The following is a 23893-nucleotide window of genomic DNA, read 5'->3' on the forward strand; positions in this document are numbered from 1 at the left end:
AATTAGATCCCTAAATAATGAATGTACTTCATTGGGAACCAGTATTTTGACTGTAGACTATCCACATGCACCTATGTATTGGCCTGTGCAGAAGGGACACCAGCGATTTTCTATTTTTCTGGCATGCCCCCATCATGCACTGTCTGGTCCCTCAAATCGCTATTTATATGCACTTCTTTCTATTTTAATCCCGCCCACTTCTATTGCAGGGTAGGCTCAGCGAACAGCCGCGCCTCTGTTGCATGTTTTATTCTCGGAGTCTCTGTGCAGTGCCTTAACCCTGATGGAAGCTTAAGAATTCTGCATTCAGTGAATTGTGAACTCTGTGGTTGTGACATCAGCTCTGGGTCCCAGTCTACATTCCGCGGCAGCCTGGCTCCGACATCCCAGGGAATTGTGCCACTCCCATTGGGCAGCTGTGGTGGCCTCTCCCACATGGCCCAGGTCCACTACTCTGTCAAAGGTCGCACAGCCCAGACAAAAACAGGACACAGCAGCGTGTCAATGAGCCGTGCTTTCTCCTTCCTTCCACGTAATAAAAGGTGCCTGAGGTTGTTGAAACACAGTCCATTTCTCCTGGGAATGACAGGAATTTGAGGGATGCTGACTTTCAAGGAATATTGCATGACAGGCATCAAGATAAACCTGATGAAGAAAACATTAGGCCAGAATCTGGGAATCGGGAGCAAAGTGACTCAGCTTTGGGGACAGGCACGTAATGAGGTCATGAGGTAGACGACTCCCTGCAGGGCCGGCAGCCCCTGCTCCCTGGGCTGTTCTGGCTCTTTCAGGTGAGAGAGAAGGATACAGGCAGGAAATGGAACTTCCTAGAAGGGCCACCCTCTATTCCCGGGGTGCGTGGCATCTTCCAGCGTTGGGTCTGAAGTTCTAGTTAAGCCTTTACCTCAAAGACAGCCACATATTGCTTTCTCAGTTGGGGCCTCCATGAGGTTAAGAACTACAATGATTTTTGCAAATATGTCAGTCATTTGGATGGTATTTTAACAGGCTGTTAGTGGAGGGTAGGTAAACCAATGTCTAAATGAAAAGGGAAACTCTTGCTGCTATTTTTAAAGGGATGTTTCCTGAACAGAATCTACCCGGCTTGGGCTAGCCTGGATCCACGCTCCTCAACCCGCTCCTCCTCAGTAAAAATGTTGAGAGAGGCATAATTTTTTATGAACAGCCATGTGGCTCTAATAAGTTCAGAATCAAGAATATATTTTTTGACTCATCTATAAGAAGCATAAGAAATTTAAATTATACTTAGGCGTTTTAGGTTAAGACTCACTGTCCCTTTTGCATAAAAAAGGTTCACCTGAATGTTTTATTGTAGGTAAAATCTTTTTTTCAGTAGCAAAATATTTAAGGGGGTGGGACAATATTATCATGGATTTCTTTTGTTTAATCTGAAAACATAGTTTCAGCCTTGCTACCGTGATACTTCAGTCTATGCTAGATAGGTAGAAATGGCCAGTGCAGAAACATCTTCTCAGGATGCCTCTGGCTTGAGATCTCTCCAGTGAGTCAGTTTTCGTGCTGATCATTTTCAACTTTCTCTTTGTCATCTAATTAGTTTTATTCAAACATTAATATCAATCCTAGCCACTAGACAAACACAATTTGGTACAGTGTAGACCTTGATGATTGAAAATATATTAATTTTTCAAATGTTGAGCTCTCCTTGGTAATTAGGATTCAATTTATTAAGCTGGCAGCCACCTCCATAGGATTTCTGAATGGACGAGCCACAAGATAACATGTGCGTCCTGAGGTAGGAGATGGGGAGACATTGGGGTAGTTACAGAAAAGAGATCAGCTACCTTCAACAGATGCATCTAGACTTTCAACAGCAAGTTAACTTGCTCTGGGACATACCAAGAGCCTTCGAGGGGCTACAAAAATAAAACCAGATACAGGACACCGAGTGGGATAGGTGGGAATGGCTATGGCAGTGCTTTTACGGCTACAGTGCAGGGACACAAACACAGGAAGAGCCTCCATGGCCCTCACTGGGAAAGACGGGCTCACTCGTTACACATGAGCACTGCAGACCAACAGCATCACAGAAAGGAGGCTCTCCTGCCGTACTTGTGAGAAACGTCTTAAAGATACCCCAAGAGAAGTGAATAAAGCTGTATCACGAGACACTTCTGAGGAGAGAATAAAAAGGGAATATGTATTTTACTTTTGTACATGGAAATTCCTTTTAATTAAAATCCTTGGTGATTTTCAAATATCAGGTTCCTAGGAGGGCGGCCGTGCATGACTTGGCTCACGCTGCTGCCATGGGCCCCTGGGCACTGGAAGAGCACTTCCAGGTGAAACATCTGAGGGCGCCGAAGGGTGCAATCCCAATCATTTTTGTTTTGTGCAGCCCACGGCTCTGCCTTTAGTCCCTGTTCACGTCTTAAAATGGATAATGACTGACTTTCTCTTTCATTCATTTTATAGCAAAGATGTAATAAATTATTGAAATCGGGGGAACTGAACCACTTTATTTGCACTCCCCAGGGGCAGATGCTAGGTGCTGAAAGTACACAAGCATTTTCTTATTGTATTCACATGAAGCATTTGTCATTCTCTGTAAGTACACATTGGAGGAGTCATTGCTGCTAATTCCATGTTGAAGTGGGTAATACCACCAATGACCAAGTAACGTCGGCAAAGCAGAGACAGCTGGAGTGGGAAGAGTCTTCTCTTCTTGGACGGAATTTGCAAGGAAGACAGGTCCAAAATGAAGATAAGGAAACAGCCTGCATTCCTGAGGGGTTTGTTTGCTTTTTTTTAAATTTATTTTATCTTTTTATTTTTTAAATCATTGCTGGTTCTACAGGTTTCCCTGTTGGAATTGCCCTTTGGGTCTCTCAGGTCTGGATGGTTCTCTGAGGCTGATGAGCCTGCTGGGTGGTGGCAGCCTGGCGCCCCTGGTGCAGGCAGCCGAGGAACTGGAATCCGACTCGGGGGGACAGAGAGATGGGTTAGCGAGTGAACCCAACATCTCTGCTCACTGTTGGCCCTTGAAGCTTTTCTTCATCTCATCATGGGGACCTCAATGAGGAAGGTGCCCGAGGCAAGGATGGTGGTGGGGGACCTGAGTGTCATCCCCACTTCTGGATCCAGTGTTCAAACACCCACGGTGGTGATATCATCTCTGCATCTGTACAGTGCACGGGGTGTGTGATTAGAGCAGGAGTTGGAAGGAACAGGGAGGGAACAGTCGTAGCTTCCAGTCCCATCTGCTTCTTGTCTCAGTGCCCAGACCCTGACCCTGGAACAGGACTGAGCAAGTGTCTGTGTGTGCAGAAGCCCTTGTGTGAGAGACCTTTGGTACCATGTTTGCCGCACGAATGTCTGAGATGCCTCACAGTCGCTTGGTTCAGCCTCTCCCTCCTCTCTCTGCTGGGGCACATCATCCCTCATCACTGGAAGAAATTACAAGGATTGTGTAAACAATTACAAGTATTCTACAAACAATGAGCATGCTGGTTTGGCCCATCTATTTGTAACAAAAAACCTGGGGTTTTATGGCAATGAGTTACAGCTCTGAACTCCTGGCGCAATCACAAATATCCTCAGCCCAAAACACCAAGTGTATGTCTCCCTTCTGTCCTAAAAAGGTAGTGTGTGCAACTCACTGATGGGGCTCCCATTTCATTTTTGAAAGATCTGCTCACTGATAATACCAGTGAGATTGTTTTCACCACGATATATGACATACAAATAAACTATTGTTTTGAAAGCATCCAGCAGCTAATCGCTGATCATCCAAGTGACAAAAAGCTAACTACTTCATTCCTAATTATTACTGCACACTGCACACAAACATCTCTCAATCTATTACCAATTTTATCCTTGACTCCTAATGAAACACAAATCTCTTTGATCAGCTTATCACATGGCATAGGTGCGAAGGTGGTTGCTTCAGGGGAAATAATTTAATTCAAGTGCTTTGCAGTTTGCTAGGTGCCCTGGGGCATAGTATTCTTTGGGCCTCCTAAGGTTCTGATGGTGATGAAGTGATATAACTCATAGGATAGTTTTTAAATGTGAAGTGCTACAGGGACCACCATGCAGGGAGCTGAAGGACTATCGAGCTGGACACTTGAGCATTGGCTGCATTGAATGATAAATATTGCACAATATTTCTCTTCATCGAAATAGAAAATGACAATGGAAAACCTTTAATAATGTCAACATTGGCGACTAGAAATACATATATGCCTCCTTATGAAAGCAGGGGTGGTGACTGAGTAGAATTGTTTTGTTTTTAGAGAACGATGTTTTTCTTTTTGTTTTTTCTTCTTTTATAGTGTTTTACTTAAAAATCCATGTAATAGTATTCTACTGTATTGCCTTGAAGAAGCAAATTGAGAAAAGTCAGAACATTTATGTATTTTTATTTAAAAATGAATGTTTTAGTCAGCACCCAATGCAACAAAAGCATACTAAAAATTGCATGTCAGCAATAAAATATCAGGTTCCTAGGAGGGCGGCCTAGGTCAGCTCCACAGATTCTCACCTTTGCTGATTTAGCTGCATGGAACCTAATTAATGGGTAGATTATGCATTTGCTCAACAAGTATTAACGGAGGTACTTGAATGAACTGACAGGGCCCAGCCTTATGCAGTGGTCCTCAAAGGCTTGTTCATGTCTTGATTTGGACATCAAAAGAGAAGGCCATCGCAGGAAATCGGAGACCTTGAGCCTTTACATGTCCACTTCAGAGCCTAGACGTCAACTGCCTGCTAGAAATAGTGCCGTGAGGAATGTGAAGGGGAGAAGTTGTTTGAAGGAGCTCAGACTCCATGCCGTGTACTTTAAAGATGAGCTTTAGAAATTGCACATCAATAGTTACTGCAGAAGGAGCGGTAGGAACTGAGAACATCTCACGCGGCTTAGTGCGACCGATAAACACCAGCTGAAGCTTGTGTCTTGCACAACAAACCTTATTTGCTGATCTCTGAAGGTGCAAACCAGGGCACTACTGCTCAGCAGCCTCTGATGACGGTGGGGAAGGCAGAATGGCGTTGGTGACATCTGCGTCCAGCGGGCCAGGCTCCAGAGATTCACGGTCCCAAGTGCAGATCCAAGTCCAGATGCTTGTAGGAAGCCTGCTCCCTGCAGCTGAGAAATCCCAAACTTAATTTTGCAGGCCTCCGAGATTTAGATAAGCGTTTGTTTATTTCAAGTAGTATCCTCAAGTCTGTACTCTGATCGGCCCTACAAATATTTTACCAGACAATGACATGTTGTGTTTAAGTTGTATGTAAACACTGTGGAATCCATATTTATTTTAGTTTATTTCTTCCATTTGTTGATGGAGTAGTGCAATAGGAAGATTCCTTCTTAAAAGGAAAAAAAATCTTTGAATTAATTTTTATAACTTTAAATTAAGTCCACTTTAATAGAAACAATACCTTATTTAAAACCGTAAGTTATTCTTTATAAAAATATTCTTCTCTTCATTTTCAAGCAATTGATATTACACACAAGGAGATCTCAAGTTAAACTTTTATTCCAAGAAATGAGCTGAAGGGTTATTTAATTTATTTTAGTTATTTACTGTTACATACTATGTGCCTCTGTTTCTAAGTCATGATTGCTGCCTACAGATGGAAATATTTATTATAAACTAAGCAATAAGCTGCACAATTTGACCCATTTTGATTTTATGTATCTATTGGAAATGAATGGGATATACTGCCTAATTTGGAGGAAAGCTTGCTGATTAAATTCTAGTAATAGGGACTAGGCAGGCACTAGGAATAATAGTCTATGATAAATATAGAAGAAAGAAGAATTTTAAAATCACTGAAAGTAAGTTAGTCTTAGTTATTTTCAAAAGGATACTACTGACATCAATTTCTGGTTTGTTGATTGTGTCAAAGCAGTTTCCTGTGTCATTGTTGATCTCTTTAGAAAAATAAAGGAAAAAACCGATGTCAGGATATATTTTCAAGGGTAAATTATTTCCTTAATATTTTTGTCTCTTGGCCAGGCACAGTGGTTCACGCCTATAATCCAAGCACTTTTGAGAGGCAGAGGCAGGCAGATCACCTGAGGTCAGGAGTTCGAGACCAGCCTGGCCAACATGGTGAAACCCTGTCTCTACTAAAAATACAAAAATTAGCTGAGCATGGTGGTGGGTGCCTGTAATCCCAGCTACTCAGGAGGCTGAGGCAGGAGAATAGCATGAAGCTGGGAGGCAGAGGTTGCAGTGAGCCGAGACAGCGCCATCGCACTGCAGCCTGGGCAACAAGAGCAAAACTCCGTCTCAAAAAATATATGTGTGTGTGTGCGTGTGTGTGTGTGTGTATATATATATATACACACACACACACATACATATATCTTTTACTTTTTACCCCATATTAATTTAAGCATCCACATTTTAATATGTCAGACAGAAAATTGAATGCTTTTAGTTTTTTTCACTTTCTATAGCCCCTACATAAAGAAAAATATCTGCTTTTTGTAATACCTTTATATGTTCAGGGTAAAATAATCATTTAGTTCCAATCATCTTTGTACACAAAGATTTACATGTTAACAAGCTGAATTCCTTCTTCATCTGGAGGACTGCACAGTGTATCTGAGGGAGGATTTTCAGGAGGCCAGAAAATCAAGTTTGAGGGATTTTTAGCGTGTTGGGAGATTGCTACCTGTTTTGAGTGAGAACATCACCACTTCTTTTTCCCCACCTTGGAGACTTCAGGTAAATTGCTAAATTTCAGGTAAATTGCTAAAATTGTTCTCCGTAAGACTTTTCCTCCCAGGAAACTGGTAGATTTAATTAAACAGGGATCCACAGGGAGATTCTATTCTCGCTGGTTTGTATTTTGAGTCTGATGTCCAGTATTAGAAAATCGTATTTCTACACTTTTAGGAAGCTGAGCTAAACATGTTTGGGGAATCTTATTTATCCGTTGTTTAAAAGGGTTTCCAGTCAGCCAAGTGTTAAAATCAGGACAGTGAGAAGAGGCAGTGCTGAGGAGTGCCCCAGGGGTCTAAGTTTGCATCCTGGCTGACACTGTGCGTTCGAAATCAGGACCAAAAGACAGCTCTGTGTTGGAATGAAATGTCACTTGGACATTTTATATACTTTATCATATAGACTTCATATTATGCAACCTAGTGCATAGAGATGGAGGTAGTCAAAGCAACATATTTTTGTAAGTATTTCTATTTCTGTGTTGAAACAGAGTGTTATGAGTTTTAGTAGTGGTGGTATTAGGCTGAGAGTGTGCCAGCAGAAGGTGTGCTAGTCAAGTCTCTTTGGTTGCATATAACTCAAACCAGATCATGTAAGGGTTTTCCTAACCCTTACATGGGAGTGGGTCGAGAGAGGCACTGACTATAGGGACAATCAGATGCCAGCAAGAATGAGCTGCTGATTACTCAGATTTTGACTTCTGGGTTGGATTTTCTGTAAAACTACATTGGTTCATAGCTGCCACCATCTCTGGACTCCTAAAAGGACTTTTTTTTTGGGGACAGAATCTCACTCTGTCACCCACGCTGGATCTCTGCTCACTGCAGCCTCCACATCCTGGGTTCAAGCAATTCTCCTGCCTCAGCCTCCTGAGTAGCGGGGACTACAGGCATGCGCCACGACGCCTGGCTATCTTTTCTTTTTTTTTAATTTTAATAGAGAAGGGATTTCGCCATGTTGACCATGCTGGCCTCAAACTCCTGACCTCAAGTGATCCACCCACCTTCGCCTCCCAAAGTGCTGGGATTATAGGCGTGAGCCACCATGACCCGCCAGGACTTCTGAGTTTCAATTTGGAAATTTCAGAAAATCACAGGGCAGCTTCTCATTGGGACATGGCCCTGTGGCCCCTGCAGTGGACAGCTTCTCACTGGGACATGGCCCTGTGGCCCCTGCAGTGGACAGCTTCTCACTGGGACATGGCCCTGTGGCCCCTGCAGTGGACAGCTGCCTTGGGGAGAGGGGCTGTTACTGCTCTGTTATGTGAAGTGCTTACCTTTCCTCCAATTACTATAGCCAGACAGGCAGATGGCAGAGGGTGAGGTGGAGGGCTGACTAGTCCAGTCCGGGATGCCAGGACACCCTTGTGAGAAGGGGATCCACTCCCTCTATTTCTCTCTGCAGCATATCAGAATGTCACTTATCTCCCACCACCCTTACCCAAGATTCGCCTTGCTGCTTTCTTGCTCCTGGCATTGCTTGAGTGCTCTCTGGCCTCAATATGCTCAGTGCACAGCGTGAACCCCCCCCTTCCAGGTCTTAACCATGCAATCATAAGAGGCATGGAGAACCTACCGTGAGCCAGACACTTTTTCTACCTGTTTTTGTGCAATGCCTCATTTTGGTTTTACAACATTCCTTCTGGGTAGGAGGCAGAGTTTATTCACATTTTATAGATAAAATTATTGAGGTGCCAAAAGGTTGAGTGGTTTTCCCAAAGCTACAACCTTGTACATTTTGGAGACAGGCCTGAAACTTTGTTGGAGGGGTTCAGAGCCCACCTCCTCCTCTTCAGCATCACTATGCACCACGGCTGGACCAGCCCTGGTCTTGAGTCTCGTAGATGGTCTCTATTTGCATTAAATGCTAACAAGAAGCCGTCATAGAAGATCCTCGTTCTGTTGGTTTCTTTTCTGCTTGGACTCTGGCATAGTAAAAAATTCACACACAACTCATTTTGAAAAACCAAATGAAACAAAACAAAGGTCCTCTTAGTCATAGCATCAAAACTTAAAGTTAGTGAAGGGCTTAGAAATTCACCCTGACTTTACACAGGAGGTAATAGCCACTGGGAAAACCGAGTAACTCCCCTTCCATCCAGACCAGATGGTTTCTGGTGGAGCCAGGACAGCTCTCCTGCCCCAGGACCTCAGGACGAGGACGAAGTCCTGGGCTCTGTTGGAACACAGCATAGGATAATTCCCACAGCTGGGTGGGCCTGGGAGGCAAGAGGGAGATGTGTGCTGAGGACCACCTGCCAGATTAGAGATGGAGATCGGATGGATTGAGAAGAGGTTCTGAGACAGAAGTATTGCTCTAAGGATCCGGCATAGACAAATGGACCCTCCTTGGAAAGATGAGTGGCCCCGGGGTGGTCCCCAAATCTCAGGACCAGCCCAAGCCTATGACTCCTTGCACAAGGGCACCTGCTCTCGCTGCCCAAGGATCTCCAGACTTTCTCCTCCAAAGACCTGCTCCTGGAACATAGAGCCCCTCTTCTCCTTCGTATTGGGACCCACCTGGCCGCACACTAGGAATGTCCCCTGGACAGTAGTTTGAAGGCCCTATGCTCTCTCACTGCACTAAGGATTCTTTAGCAATGGGCGATTTCGTCGACACACAGCCCCGGCCCACTGTGCGGAATTGCGCCGAGTAACCTTCTCCCCGGGGCAGAGTCCCTGCCTGTCCTTGCCGCCCCCGTCCTGTTCTCGTCCCTCTATCCTCCAACCCTCCCCGAGGCTCTTTCTCCCCCTACTTCAAGGCTGGGGTCCTTTTCTGAGCACTTTGCCCATTGCCAAACATAACAAAAAAAACAAAACAAAGCCCATTTTTGTTTGGGCCTCTAATGTTCTCCTAAATGCTCTCTGATTTTCCATTTGAACCCTAATTTTACTCAGCCTATTTCTGCAATAAATTATCACTGTGTTTTGAGAAAGTGATAGATTTTGAACCCTTTGGCCCATATTCTTTAATGAGTCCTCTTTTAGATTGTAGAGTTTCATCTGAGCTTCCTAACCTTAAATCCTCACTCCCCGCCTCACCCCATAGGGAAATTAGAAGGATCCGAAGAAGTGGGCTCCTGTCAGAGTCTGGCATCTCCACTGTGGACACGCCACTTAACATCACCTGACCTCCGGATAAATCAAGTCAGTCAACTTCGCAGACTCTAAAACCCCTTTAATTCAAAAACTTGGAGCCTGTATTTTCTTTTCCTTAGATGTCCGTGATTTCTTTAAAAATAGGGATTCTAATTTTCCATCCAAGACCCTTGCACCCTTCAGTACACTTCGTCTGGGGTTCACTTTCCAGCCCCGGTATCCAGGTGATGTCTGCTTCTCCAGTCATGTTAGCCTGAAATGGCGACTGATTCCTGTGCACACTTCGGCTCCCCAGGCCAGAATGCTGTCACTCTGGGGAGGAATTATGGTTTCACTTTTTGCTTCATTCCTGCTGTAGAGAACAGGCATCCAGCAAAGTCCAGAGAAAACAGACACTGTTTCACGTGCAGCGAATGGAAGTCTTTATTCATGATTACTTTTGTCCTATGTCTTTCATGTCCTCCTGTTTTATTGATGCCTCCCACTTTTCCCTTTTAAATACTCTGGGTGATGGTTAAAGGCAAGATGACTGCTGGGTTATTCGTCACACCAGAAGCAAGAAAAAGTTACATTCAGGCAAAGGAGCTGGATGCAGGATCTCATCTAAAGAACAAGATCACTTAGCTATGCATGGGCAAGAAAGAACGGAATGTTTCTGAATAGAGGAAATGTTAGTCCTAGATTTCAACCGAGAGAAGGAATGCTGAGAGTTCTTGACAGCAGGGGCTTCGGCAGGGGTGACATGCCTTTGATTTAGAATGGCTAGCTCACACCCACATGCACGCATGACCTTCTGCCTTAGTTTCAGGATATGGAAACTTCTTAACAGAATTGTGGGCACAGCTGCATTTACACATATTTACTGGGCATTTACCACATATAGCAAAATATCCTGAAGAGTAAATTACAATCCTCTCCCATTTTGAAGGCACTTATGAAATTCTGTCTGTATTTACACTTTCATTAGGGTTAGTGAACAGCAATGTGTTGCTGATAATTCTAATGTTGCTCCTGGAAATGTTGTTATTTTAAGAGATTCATATCCTCCACGTGGGGTTGGAAACATCTGTTCAGAACAGAACGTATCAGCTAAGATTATATTTTGCTCCTCCCAGTTTGAGTCCAGATGGTTACATCTACGCACTATATACTACAAGTTTCAATTATCTACTGTAATTTAATTTATTTTCTTTTGTATGTCTAATGAAACTAATATTTAAAATAACTCCTAATATATTTCTAATGTGCTAAAAGCTAAAGGTCCTTAAGTGTGTGTGTGTATGTGTGTGTGTGCCTGTTAAAGTGTTATAAGATTACTAGATGCTAAGAATGCCATTTTTAGGCCAGGCACGGTGGCTCACTTCTATAATCCCAGCACTTTGGGAGGCCTAGGCAAGTGGATCACTTGAGGTCAGGAGTTCAAGACTAGTCCGGCCAACATGGTGACACCTCATGTCTACTAAAAATACAAAAATTAGTGGGGTGTGGTGGTGCACGCCTGTGATCCCAGCTACTCTGTAGGCTGAGGTAGGAGAATCGCTTGAACCTGGGAGGAGGAAGTTGCAGTGAGTTGAGATTTTGCCACTGCACTCCAGCCTGGATGATAGAGACACTGTCTCTAAAATAAATAAATGAATGAATAAGTAAATAAATAAATAAATATTTGTAAAATTCTATAAGATTACTGTTAAAACATGTGTATAAAGTATATTAAGGAAAGTAAACATTCCCTCCAAGTGGATTTTCTAAATCCAAACAAAGTGAACTTCATCAGAAATAATAGCTTCAAGAAAGAAAGTCATTTAAAATAGTGATAAATTGTTATTTAATTCAGCAAAGTAATACATAGTCCATCACAGAAACATATAATAAAGCGAATTTTCTCATTGATCACCATTTTGAGAAAAATGACAAAGCTATTCAAATGAATAAAAACTATGTGAATCTTCAGGTAATTTTGAGGGAGAAAGGATGTTTCCAGATGCTGTAGATCATTGATCTCCAAATGTTTGTCACTGCTCTATCCTGTTGTTTTGCAAAATGCAAGCTCTCAGTCGTTTTTAATGGACATACAAAATTTTTCTTCATATGCTGAAATATTTGCAAATGATGCAAATTTCAGGATACTATGGACAGATAAAAATGAAACTATGAACTTGTTCTACAAAATGTAGTCAGTGGAATGTCAATAACAAAGTGATTTGATACTGACCACCACCTATTAAAAGAAATACACAAACAGGCTCTTCAATTACAGGAAATTGGACATTATTCCTTTTTCTCTTTGAACTTGTATTCCAATTTTATTTCTCCATAGTTTTATCTTAATGTAATCTTTACTCAAAACATTCTTATTGATTGTTTCATAATTCCTTCTGTGAAGGAAATACATAAATTGAAAACAAAATATTTTAATTTTGCCCATGCAGCTCTAAGTGTTACATTTTTCTGTATTGAATTGTCATTATAATTACTACTTGTACAAGGCTGATCCCAATAACACACATATACAATTTTATATTTAGCAAATAAAAATATGCAGTTTGATTTGAAATTCCTATCCTAAGATAGATGAAATTTTTTTATTAGTTTATATAATTATTACACGATTAACAGAATGCAGTAAGTGTATCATCAAACCTATTATTGATAACTTTTTTAAATGTAGGCTTTGAGAAGGTTTGAAGTGTTATAGAATTTTGCTGACGTATTCGAAACGTTTTCTGAATTAGATAAAAATATCAATGACCTGTTATTTAAAAAATGTAGTCTACCAGCTGACAAGTTGATTACGTTCTCTTTGAAACCAGATAATCAGAATTACAGAGAGGCTGTGTTATCCACTTATTGGAGTCTCCAGAATGTCTGTATTGTGGGTTGATCATGTATGGTTTGCTCACTGTCTTCCTGGAGCTCTATCTCGAGTTCCTCTATGATATTATAAAGCTTGCAGAGACGGCCACATCTTCCTTCTTTTTCCATCCTCCATCTTTCTCCTCATCACCTTCTTCTTTTTCTTCTTATGTTTTAGCTCCACTTGATATTTTTCTAAAATGCTTCTGCTGTTGAGCATTTAATAAAGTGTCACGTATCTCAAGCATACGGTAGGTTAAGCAGCTCATAAAAGAGAATTACTCTTGAAAAAAAATATTTATAGAAAAACACTCATTAGAGTTCTTGTTGATAAGTTCCAGCAGTGATGCTACAATATATCATATTCACTTTAAAATATTATATTCAGTCTATTATTTAATGTGAAAATCAATTTGTTGGCTTGGACCAAAGCAGAGATTCTTGTTATATTCACAGCATGGAAGTATTTTAACGACTGTTAAAAGCCCTCCCATGGGAAGCAACCATTTAGCTAAATTCTATGGCATCATCCACAAAAACCATTCTATCTAGATACAACTTTTCTATCAACCAGAGACTTCAATCCGACTTCACATGAAAGTGGCCCAGCTAGTCTTCAAATGCCTTGTGTTAGTATTGTGGTGTGTTCCCCCATCCTCACTACTGTAGGTCTGGTCAGGGGCAGCCAGCCCATCCTCCCAAGGTGAGGATGATTGGAAAGATTCGGTTTGGATCTGAGGGGATTGAAAAAGGCTTCTCATCTCTCCTTTTTCTTTTTTTTTTTTTTTTTTTTTTCATTGAGTCTAACATCCATATCCCTCCAAGCATAACCACTTGGGAAGTATTTTTTTCTCTTATTTTGCCAGATCTTTATTCTTGAATTGCATATTAACTGGAATAAATATGTCTTATGTCCTCATTTTTGTTGTTTTTCTTATTTAAAGAGATCTATAATAATTTTGCCTTTACTTTAAAAAAAAACAGAGAGTTTAACACAATATAATCTATTTGGGGAACTGTAATGCATTTTTAAATAGCTATAAAACAGTAAAGTAAAAAGATAGAGCGAAGTAACTCTATTTTCTCCATATATTTTTTGAAAGTGAACCAGTACCTAGTCATAAATGTTACTTTGCACTGTGGGTTGATCCCATTTTGTAGGGTCAGAAACACACATTTTTGAGGACCCCCTTTAAGATGACAAAATGCTAAAAGCATAGGCCAGGCCCCGTGGCTCACACCTGTAATCCCAGCACTTTGGGAGCCCAAGGCAGGCAGATGACCTGAGGTCAGGAGTTTGAGACCAGTCTGGCCAACATGGTGAAATCCGGTCTCTACTAAAAATATAAAAAATTAGCCAGACATTGTGATGCATGACTTTAGTTTAAGCTACTTGGGAGGCTGAGGCAAGAGAATCATTTGAACCTGGGAGGCAGAGGTTGCAGTGAGCCAAGATCATGCCACTGTGCTCCAGCCTGGGCTACAAAGCAAGCCTACATCATACACACAAAAGAAGGATAAAATAAATTATAAAGTGAAATTTTATTTAGAAAGAAAAATAAATCAAACACATTGCAATCTTTATAAAAGTATACAAATATGACAATATTATAAATTTCAGCAACTTAACATAATTTTGTAAAAATTAGCTGCCTTACCTAACCGAAGAATTTTTAAAAATTGTTAGAATTCTAATTGAGCAGCTTCTCATGTGCAAAAGTTTATTGTATCTTTATTTAATTAAATGAATAGTAAAATTTAATTTTTCTGAAGAATGTAATATTTTAAAATTAATAGTTCCAAAAAAGTATTTTAGTTTTACAACTTATTATTGGTAATGGCATGTAAATTTAAGGCTGTTGTTCAATTTGTGAAATCTTCAATCAAAAAACTTATAGTATAAGTAAAATATCAGTTATCTGTTATAAAAATACATAATTTATAAGATTACAAGGACTTTCAAGATTTTTTAAAAAGTTTTCGTTTACTTATGATTAATTAGATTGATTAATGAGACTCATTAACCCATTTATCAAAAACTTCCCATTTCTGGTGGCCTAATATGTTTCATTTTAACTTAGTGCTCGTATTTTATGTAAATTCAGTAAGATTTTAAATCTTTTCACAGTGGGTGTCTATGATTCCCTCCTCTTTCTTCTTCTTATCAAATAATTCTACAACCTTTTCATGGCTTCTGCTTGAAATTTATTTCTCAGCTGCAATAAATTACTGCTTTTGGTTTGATCTGAAAAAATGGGTTTTACATTTTAGTCTCATTGTCAGATAAAGTATTTTATTCTCAACACATATCTTTTTATTTTGTTTTATATTCCATTAATATTGTGCCTGTATTTCTCTCATGTTCTATTTAATAAATGCACTTAAAATGGTTGGAATATGACCATTCTATGTGTATAAATAAGGAGCTCATAATTTCCAATTTCATTGCAACTTTCCAAAACATCCTTCAAATTAGATTATAATGGTACATTCAGGCTTTATATATCTTTCAAATAAACTTATTCCATCTTGTTTGTGTTTGTCTTTCTAAGTCTTCAAATGTATATTGTATATCTGGGAGTCCTTAAAACACTGCAAAACCCAATTTCTAAGGCTGGAATACTATAGTGAGCAGGCCATTTTGTGATACTTAGTCTAAAGAAAAATTCAACTGTTCACGTGCGTTTTTAAATCTAGGAGACAACCTCGAAATGAAAACACAAACTTGAAAAATGCTGAAGAGTTCAACACCTTCAGATGCTATTAAAGGGGTTACTTTCTAAACAAGGTTGAGAAGCTGAGCTGGGCATACCATGGCCTGCTACACCTGGCATCCTGATGTCAGGTATTTGACATGGGTGTAGAGGGGCACACCTCCGAGGCATTCCTCTGTTATTGCTTGGGTGAGCAATTGCTTATTACATTTGACAAAGAGCCATGCAGTTATATCCTAGTAAAACTCAAACTGAAAGTACCTCTAACTCAGTCTTCCTTGAGCTGGAGCCAAAAATGCCTTAAACTTTATAGCTTCACAGTAAAAGTGCCTTTGTTACATCGCGTCCCCCGTTAAAACCCGGAGGCTGACAAAGTCATACGGTTTAGGAACTACAGCCTCAAAACTCATAAACAAGCTGTGATGAGGCCCAAATCATCATTTCTTTTATTCTCAAGGATCTTAGGGTTTCAGATTAATGATACCACTGCCAGAACAAAATATCAGACTAGGGACATGCTTAAACAACATAAATTTACTTTCTTACATCTCTGTAGCCTGGGAAATCCAAGGTCGAGGTGCCTGATAATTTGGATCCTGGGGAGGGCTCTCTTCCTGGCTTGGAAATGGCTGCTTTCTTGCTGTGTTCTCATGTGGTGGAGAAAGAGAGAGTGAGCTCTCTGGGGTCTCACAGGGACGCTAATTCTGCTGGATCAGGGCTCCACCTTATGCCTTAATTTAACCTTAGTTACTTCCTTATTCCAAGTAGTTACATAGGGGATTAGGGCTTCGACATATGAATTTTTGTGGGGGCAGGGAATGCTGTTTAATCCATACCCCCATGTATATCATAAACGTCTGTAATAGAACACTCTAAAAGCCAAGTTAGAGATATTCCAGTTTATAAAAATTTGATTAAAATTTATTTCCTTGGCTGGGCACCGTGGCTCATGGCTGTAATCCCAGTGTTTTGCAAAGGTGAGGTGGAAGAATTGCTAGAGCCTAGGAACTTGAGGCCAACATGGACAACATAGCAGGATCCTGTCTCTACAGAAAGCTTTTTAAAAATTAGCTGAGTATGGTGGCACACATGTGTAGTTCTAGCTACTTGGGAAGATGACTTGAACCCAGGAGTTTGAGGCTGCAGTGAGCTGTAATCCTGCCACTGTATTCCAGCCTGGGCAACAGAACAAAATCCTGTCTCTAAAAAAATAAAAATAAAAAATAGAACTCTTACCTTAGTTCAAAAAAAAAAAAGTACCCTCTTACATGCAAAATACACTCAACTCACTCTCTTTCCAAATCTCATTGGTGTTGTTACTGAAGTTCAACTGCTTAGGTTCAGCTTCTCCTGATCTGAAGACCTATGAGCTAGAACAATACAACACAAATGTATAACGGTGCAAGGGGCACAAAATAACCACCATGGCACATTTCCATTTACAACACAGGCATATGGCAGTTACTTCTCCATAGCAATTCTGAAATTTCCCAGGACACATATTGGTGCTTCCTTAAGCAGGTCTCAAGCTGTATGAGTAATTCCACAGGCCTTCTGTCTCTGCCTTCTTGGATCTTCTGAGTCATCTTTTTTCCCCCCATGAAATGTGGCCAGTGCTCCAAGCCGAGTAGTTTCCTCAGCTGTTTTTTACTTATAGAAATTTATGGGTCTTAAGAAGCCATTTCTTTTTGAACTGACTCTTTCCTTTTCAGTCTAAGCTAGTGGTTCATCTGCTGCTACACTTGTCTTGAAAAATTGTGTGGGTCTCCCATGAATCTTCTTGTAGTGTATTCCGTCTTACCAAAGCCATACCTAGAAATGTCTTTAAGATAACCCATTTTGACCTTGGCATCCTGTCTAAACTACTAAGGAACCACAGTCTTATGCTTCTTAAAAGCTTTATTGTTTGAATGAGTGATTTTCTGAGACTTCAACTTTGATTTTTCTGAGGCTTTAAAAAGAATTTGAAAACCACACCTGGCTTCAACTTTTTGCCATGTGTTTCTGATAGTACTCCAGGTTTTCTCTTTGCCTGGGGGTCATTTCTTAATTTTAACATTATTTATCATCAGGGGAGGCTGATAATTTTCAAAATTAAGGAGTCCTTGTTTCTTCTTTTGGTATCTGTTCTTCCTTTAGTTGATACTGTCTTCTTCCAAGAAGCAGCCCAATGGCATTTTGAAAACTCTACCTGGAAATTTTAGCCAATCACCAGCTTTATTAGGTGCATTTTCTATTTTTCACATTACTGCAAGTGCAAATATTGGTAAACTTTTTGCCACTATGTGACAAGGATCCAGTTTTCTTCCATTTTCAACAACATTTTCTTCACTTTACATTAAGCCTTCCCCTGTAGCCTTCTCATAGCAACCAGCATATATTTATTTTCAGTGTTTTCAAGGCTCCCCTTGCTGTCACTTACACCTTCCTCAATATTTTTCCAACTCCTCACTACTTGTGCATCTATTTGTGCTACCAAAATTTACAAAAGTTATCTCTTCCTGCATTAAAAAAATCACCTCAACATAGAGAGGTTTAAAGTTTTAATGCAATTATTATCCTCTCAGTTTCTAAGAATCAGGAGTTTAAGATCAAGGTAATTGGAGTCTCTCAAGACATTGTAGTTCAGGAGGCCACTGGGGGCTTCAGGACCTGAAGACCTTACTGGGGGTGGAGGATCAGCCCCCAGGGCAGCTCCTCCCATGGTGGTCAATGTGTAGTGGTTGTTGGCAAGAGGCCCAATTTCTTCCCACGCTGGATTGCCCTTATGGCTTCACAATGGTCATCCCCAGACTGTGTTATCCAAGAGAGAACAACGTGGAAGTGACAGCATTGCTGTGGCCTCACTTCAAAAGCCTCTTTCACCTCTGCCAGACTCTATTCACTGGAAGCAGGTCACTCAGTCCAGCCCACTTTCAGAGGAAAGGAAAATTAGACTTGGAAAGGACAAGTGTCACAGAATTTGTATGTGTATTTTCAAACCACCGCACAGTAGCTACATGATTTGTGGAACTGGCAAGTCTCTAGGGAGGACAAGATTCAGAAATGATTTGAGCAGGCACCTGCCACCAGTGCTCTGTGATTCTCATGGATTTGCCAAACCCCATGGAACATCTTTATCCTCGTGATCGTTTCCCTCATGATGATGAAATGGCTGCAAAATTCCCAGGAATTGCATTTGCACCCTGTGCTATCCAGAGGAAGAGAAAGAACTTTTCTCCGAGAAGTCCCAATGACACTGGAGAAATAGAACCTAGGCAGGAGACAGAATGATGCTTAGTTGTTTCTGGTCAGGGAACGTATACCATGCCTTGAGTAACAAATATATGGACTGTTTACTGTCATCTTTAGGGGGGTCTTATAAGGTGAAAACATATTTTATCTTAATTTGCAATGTAAAAATGCAGACAATCTGACTCTAATGTCCTATTTCATAAGGCCGCACTGTGTCCATGTGCTAATAGTCGATTGTAAGGATGAAGATTTTTGTCTGTTTGGCCCACTGTGCAGCAGCAGAGCCAAGAACAAGGCCTGACACAGAAGCAAAAGAGGTGTTGAAATATTCAATAAAGGAAAAGGTATCCATAGGATAATAACCATTGCATGAACCCAGAAGCAGCGTCTCTGGTACAAATAAGTTGTTGATTATTGGCGACTATCAGCCTGTTGATCACTATGAGCCAGGGCACGTTCAGCATTGGTCCCGCTGGTCCTGCCGTTCTCGTGGACACTATTTACGGTTCTTCCACCTCCAGGCTTCCTACCTCCTTCCCCTGCAAAGCCCTCTGTGCACCTTATCTTTCTGGAGCAACTAATACAGAAACTTCCTTCTCTGCAATAGGAGGAAGTGATTGCATGTGTTGGGACCCTTTGCCAATTGCCAAGAATTTCTAATTCTGTCCCGTTCATTCATCAGTAAGAAATATGAAAAGTAGCAGCACCTTCTGAGCATTTTCTGAACATTAATAACAAATTAGCCTGTTGATGAGGTCACGTTGGTCCACTTCTATTTGGTAAATGAGTATTTTTTAAGAAAAATAAATAAGTAACAGAAATATACTGCTTGAGTGTACCTGTGAGATTCAGAAATATCTGGAGTTTCTGGAGGAAACATGAAATCATGTTTCTTTCCCATTTGTTGAGCTTTCTAAGGAGGAAGGAATTGAGAAAATTTGGAAAGTTCAGAAAACATTAAAATAAAAATCATCCAATTGTTCCAATGTGTGAAGGAAAAGGAACAAAGCTAAAATCTTCATCTTTTGATTGTCACTATGAAATGCTAAATAGGAGGGAAGTGAAACCATTCCTAGTGTTGGGATATGACAGATCAAATTCCATTCATAAGGAAAAAAACTAGCGTATCAATTCCTAAGGGTCTCCTTTAAAAAAGACAGAAGTTTCTATACTAGTCTATGGATCAAGCTCAAGTCATTTCTTTTCAGTGTCAGAGTTCTGATCAACCAATTTGTTCCCAGTTTCCCTGAGGTCTCTCTCCTTGGTTTGTGAACAGTGTCTCTTCCTCGTGCCTCTTCCCACCATCTTTCCTCCATGAGTGTCTGTGTCTTAAACTCTTCTTACAAGGACACCAGTCATACTGGATTGGGGCCCATCCTAATGGCCTTATCTTACCTTAATTACCTGTAAAGACCTTACCTCCAAATATAGTCACACTCTGAGGTATTAAGGATGAGGACCTTTAACACATGGATTTTGGGGAAAATGGTTAATTCAGTCCATAACACCAAAAATTATTTTAAATCAGAGTTCTTTGAAAGTGAAAGACCATCTCTTGTTTGAGTCCCCTACTCCACCTCTCTAACCAGGTATGGAGTTTTAGTAAGCCTGTCCTGGTGTATCCCACATGGACCAGAGGTGACTGGACACACTGTAAACAGCATACTTTACTCATGAAGAAGTGCAGCAGCCGGAAGAGGCTGTGGGAAACATTACATCCCCGCGGAGCTGGGTCACTTTGGGTGAAATATTTATTTCCCATTTTTTCCACCTTCAGAGACATGGAACATTTTTTTTCCTGTTTTTTGTTATTTTTTGTTTGTTTTTTTTTTCTTTCAGATGTTGAGGTTCTAAAATTTTAAATATCCTTAGCTTAGCTTAGCCAATAGAAAAAAAAGTTTTTTTTCTTTTTGAGATGGAGTCTTGCTCTGTCGTCCAGGCTGGAGTGCAGTGGTGCAGTCTTGGCTCACTACAACCTCTGCTTACTGGGTTCAAGTGATTCTCATGCTTCAGCCTCTCGAGTAGCTGGGATTACAGGTGCCTGCCACCACAGCTGGCTAAGTTTTGTATTTACAGTAGAGACCGGGTTTCACCAGGTTGGCCAAGCTGGTCTCGAACTCCTGACCTCAGGTGATCGGTCCACCTCGACCTCCCAAAGCACTGGGATTACAGGCGTGAGCCACCATGCCTGGCACAAAAGTTCCCTTTTAGATCAAAGAAGATAATGGCTTGTCATTAAAATTGTATTTTTTTGCATTGAAAAAAAAAACAAAGCTGCTACCATGGATGGAAAACGTTCTAATTCCCTTTCCACCTTCACAAAGTATTCAGATGAAGGAAGCAGGCAGGGTATGGGGCATCTAAGTCATAGTAGATTCTAGCTTTGATGAGACTTTTACGTATTACAATAGCTCTGAGCTTCTGGAAACTTAGGCTAAGGGACGTGATTTTCTAAGACTGCATGTTCTAAATAACAGATAAAACAGCCGAGTCTCCATTTAGCCTGGTCACTTGTGTCTCTTCCATTTCTTCTTAGGAAATGCAAAATGGTGGTGTTCTAACAAATAAGAAGCATTTTAGAAAACACAGATACTCTCAATGCATTAACTAGCAAGATGGAAATAAATACACACAGCTTGTATCTTCCGATAAAACTCCCTGACAGAGAGGAGGGAGCAGACCTGGGTGCGTGGGGAAGTGCCACCTCCTGAGCAGCCAGGGTGTCTGATGCTGCCTGAATGTCCGGCGGTCACATGTCATTGGCTCAGGAAAGTCCCAGAATATTTTAGGGTATTTAAGGTTTTGACTGGGAAGTAAATGTTTAATAACGTTATTTTCTCACATGCAGCAAATCATCTTTTGTTTTTTAAAGCATGCCCTTTTAGAAAATAGCAGTTCACTTAAAACTGAACTCACGGCCAGGCGCCGTGGCTCATGTCTGTAATCCCAGCACTTTGGGAAACCGAAGTGGGTGGATCACCTGAGGTCAGGAGTTTGAGACCAGCCTGGTGAAAGTGCAAAATTCCGTCTCAAAAAACAAAAACAAACACAAACAAACAAACAAAAAACTGAACTCACATGGCAGATTCAAAATATAGATTCTCAAAATAATTATTAGATATTTCCACTCAGAGGAAGACTATTGCTCTCACTGATGTTTGCATCTTTTTATTTAAAGGGTGACTTTACAGTATCCAAATAAATTGGCTCAAAATAAGATGAACGTTGAAATCTAAGCTTCCTTTCTGCAGATCTGTATACTACATCATTTTAGGTTATTTCTTACTTTTTGTGTTTTAAGAAACAAACTGGGGTGTAGTGTCTTACTAAGCTATTTGTACTTGTTCCTACAAACACTTATGCAAGAGTTCACCAAAAAGAGAATTTATAGGGAGCGCTGCCAACCTCCAACATTGCAATGTAGAAAACCAGAGTTACAAGTGAAGCTGGTCCTTGCCCTTTGTTTTCATTCTTCTGTTTAATTAGGGGAGGCATAGCTGTGGATAATTTATATTCAGTATCATGCACCCTATTAATTATCTTTTTATTCCCAACAAGGCCTTCAGACAACACTCCCGCCCTGGGTTTATGAGAGTAACCCCCACCTTCCCAGGAAGTTGGAAGCATTGCCCCAGCCTTTCCAGAAGCTCTGCCTGCCATTAGCTTGGATCATGAAAATTGGCTTGGCCGGGAGAATACATTATAAGGCCCCAAACCATGCCAAATCTTAAGGCCTCAGAGCATAAAGATAAACTGATTTACAATTATTTTCATTAAAATGTCATTTTAGGTATATGAATGAACAAGACCCTGGTAAATATTTACTATCTATTCTGCACTATAAAAAGTAGGGAAAGAAAGACTCACCTACTTTCAAGTTGTATTCAGTATCTGGGAAGATAATTTCGAAAGGAAATCTTTAAAAGACCTTATCTATAGAGGGATGTTTTGGGCTCTGAGCGCCCTGAGAGTAAAGGCTGGGTTTGCCTTGTTGACAGCGGGAACCCAACCTGTAAGACAAAGTTCTCCTGCCTCAGCCTCCTAGTGGTGGTTACAGGTCCCCCCCACCATGCCACTAATTTTGTTTTTTAGTAGAGTGGGTTTCATCAAACTCCTGACCTCAGGTGATCCACCTGCCTCGGCCTCCCAAAGTGCTGGGACTACAGGCGTGAGCCACCGTACCCGGCCCAAGAGACTATTACTCTTTACAGTTCTGATCTGTAAGTCTTTCTAGCTGAGAGTGGTATGATTGTTGGCAACTTTTGGAGCAAGGATCTGGAGAAGATGTGAAATTCTGTATGAGATATTTGTTGTTTTGCAGATTAACCTAACACAGAATGATATGGAAGTATGTTTTATTTAAAAATCAAATGGTAGGTATATAGGTAATGGGGAATTCTCATAGTAACCAAAGATTCCTTTAGGATTCTGCTGATGGTTTGTGACCAGAGCCTCTGCTTCCTTTCCCTTTAAGTATGGCAGACTAAACAGACCCAAATAGAGTAATTTATTGGTTCCATGGAAAGAATTAAAATCACATATTCCAAGCAAAAAATATCTTTATCATTATGCTAACCACTAAGTTCTGTTATTTTCCCTCAAATTGTACTCTGAGTGTGTCTTTTTGGTGGAGTGTGCGACTGTCATCCCTAGATCATTGCAACACTTTCCCAGATGAATGACCTAACGTGGACTCTCCATACTCTTTTTCATTCTATGCACTACAGCCAGACTAATCTTCCTTAGAAATTATTTTCATCTGTCTCCTTGCTCAAGCATTTCCAAAAGCTCAGTGCACTGCATTACGTCAGCCTCTGTGTCCTCCAGGATTTGATCCTGCTATTCTGGAGAACAAACTCCTCCTGCCATCCAAGTGCCCCACAGGCCAGTCTGATTTATTCCTGGACTTATCTGACCTTGGCCCAAGAGGGCCTTACTTGCAATACACTGTCCTATCTCCTCTTCTCATCCAGAGCAATATGGTCCACTTAGGCAATTTGGTCCAGAAGGTCTCCCTGAATCCTGACGCCCCAGCTGTCAATGTTACTTCTCTTTGAGTCCTTAATCCTTCAAGTTCACGGTCATAAAACCTGCATTCATCTTTATCCTCTTACTGTTTCATGAATGTGAGCCTTGGGACCTACGTAAATGGTGAACTCTTAGACGGCTAAGACTGTGATATTTTGTCTCTTCAATAACACTGATCAAGATAGCAACAAAACAAAAACTATGACAAAAAAAGAGGTACTTTTAAAACTCTTGGCTTGATACTCAGAAA

The 23893-nt window shown here is 40.8% G+C and overlaps 1 long non-coding RNA gene across 1 annotated transcript; it reads left to right on the forward strand.

Annotated features, from left to right (window-relative positions):
- Positions 1 to 355: 355 nt before the first annotated feature.
- On the forward strand, positions 356 to 22414 carry LOC116474563 (uncharacterized). Its single transcript, XR_009210923.1, has 3 exons — positions 356 to 791; positions 6542 to 6719; positions 22174 to 22414. It is a non-coding gene; the product is annotated as an uncharacterized LOC116474563 (long non-coding RNA).
- The last annotated feature ends 1479 nt before the right edge of the window (positions 22415 to 23893 follow it).

Source organism: Hylobates moloch, unplaced genomic scaffold (genome assembly GCF_009828535.3).
Source record: "Hylobates moloch isolate HMO894 unplaced genomic scaffold, HMol_V3 SCAFFOLD_2, whole genome shotgun sequence".
Lineage (NCBI taxonomy): Eukaryota > Metazoa > Chordata > Mammalia > Primates > Hylobatidae > Hylobates > Hylobates moloch.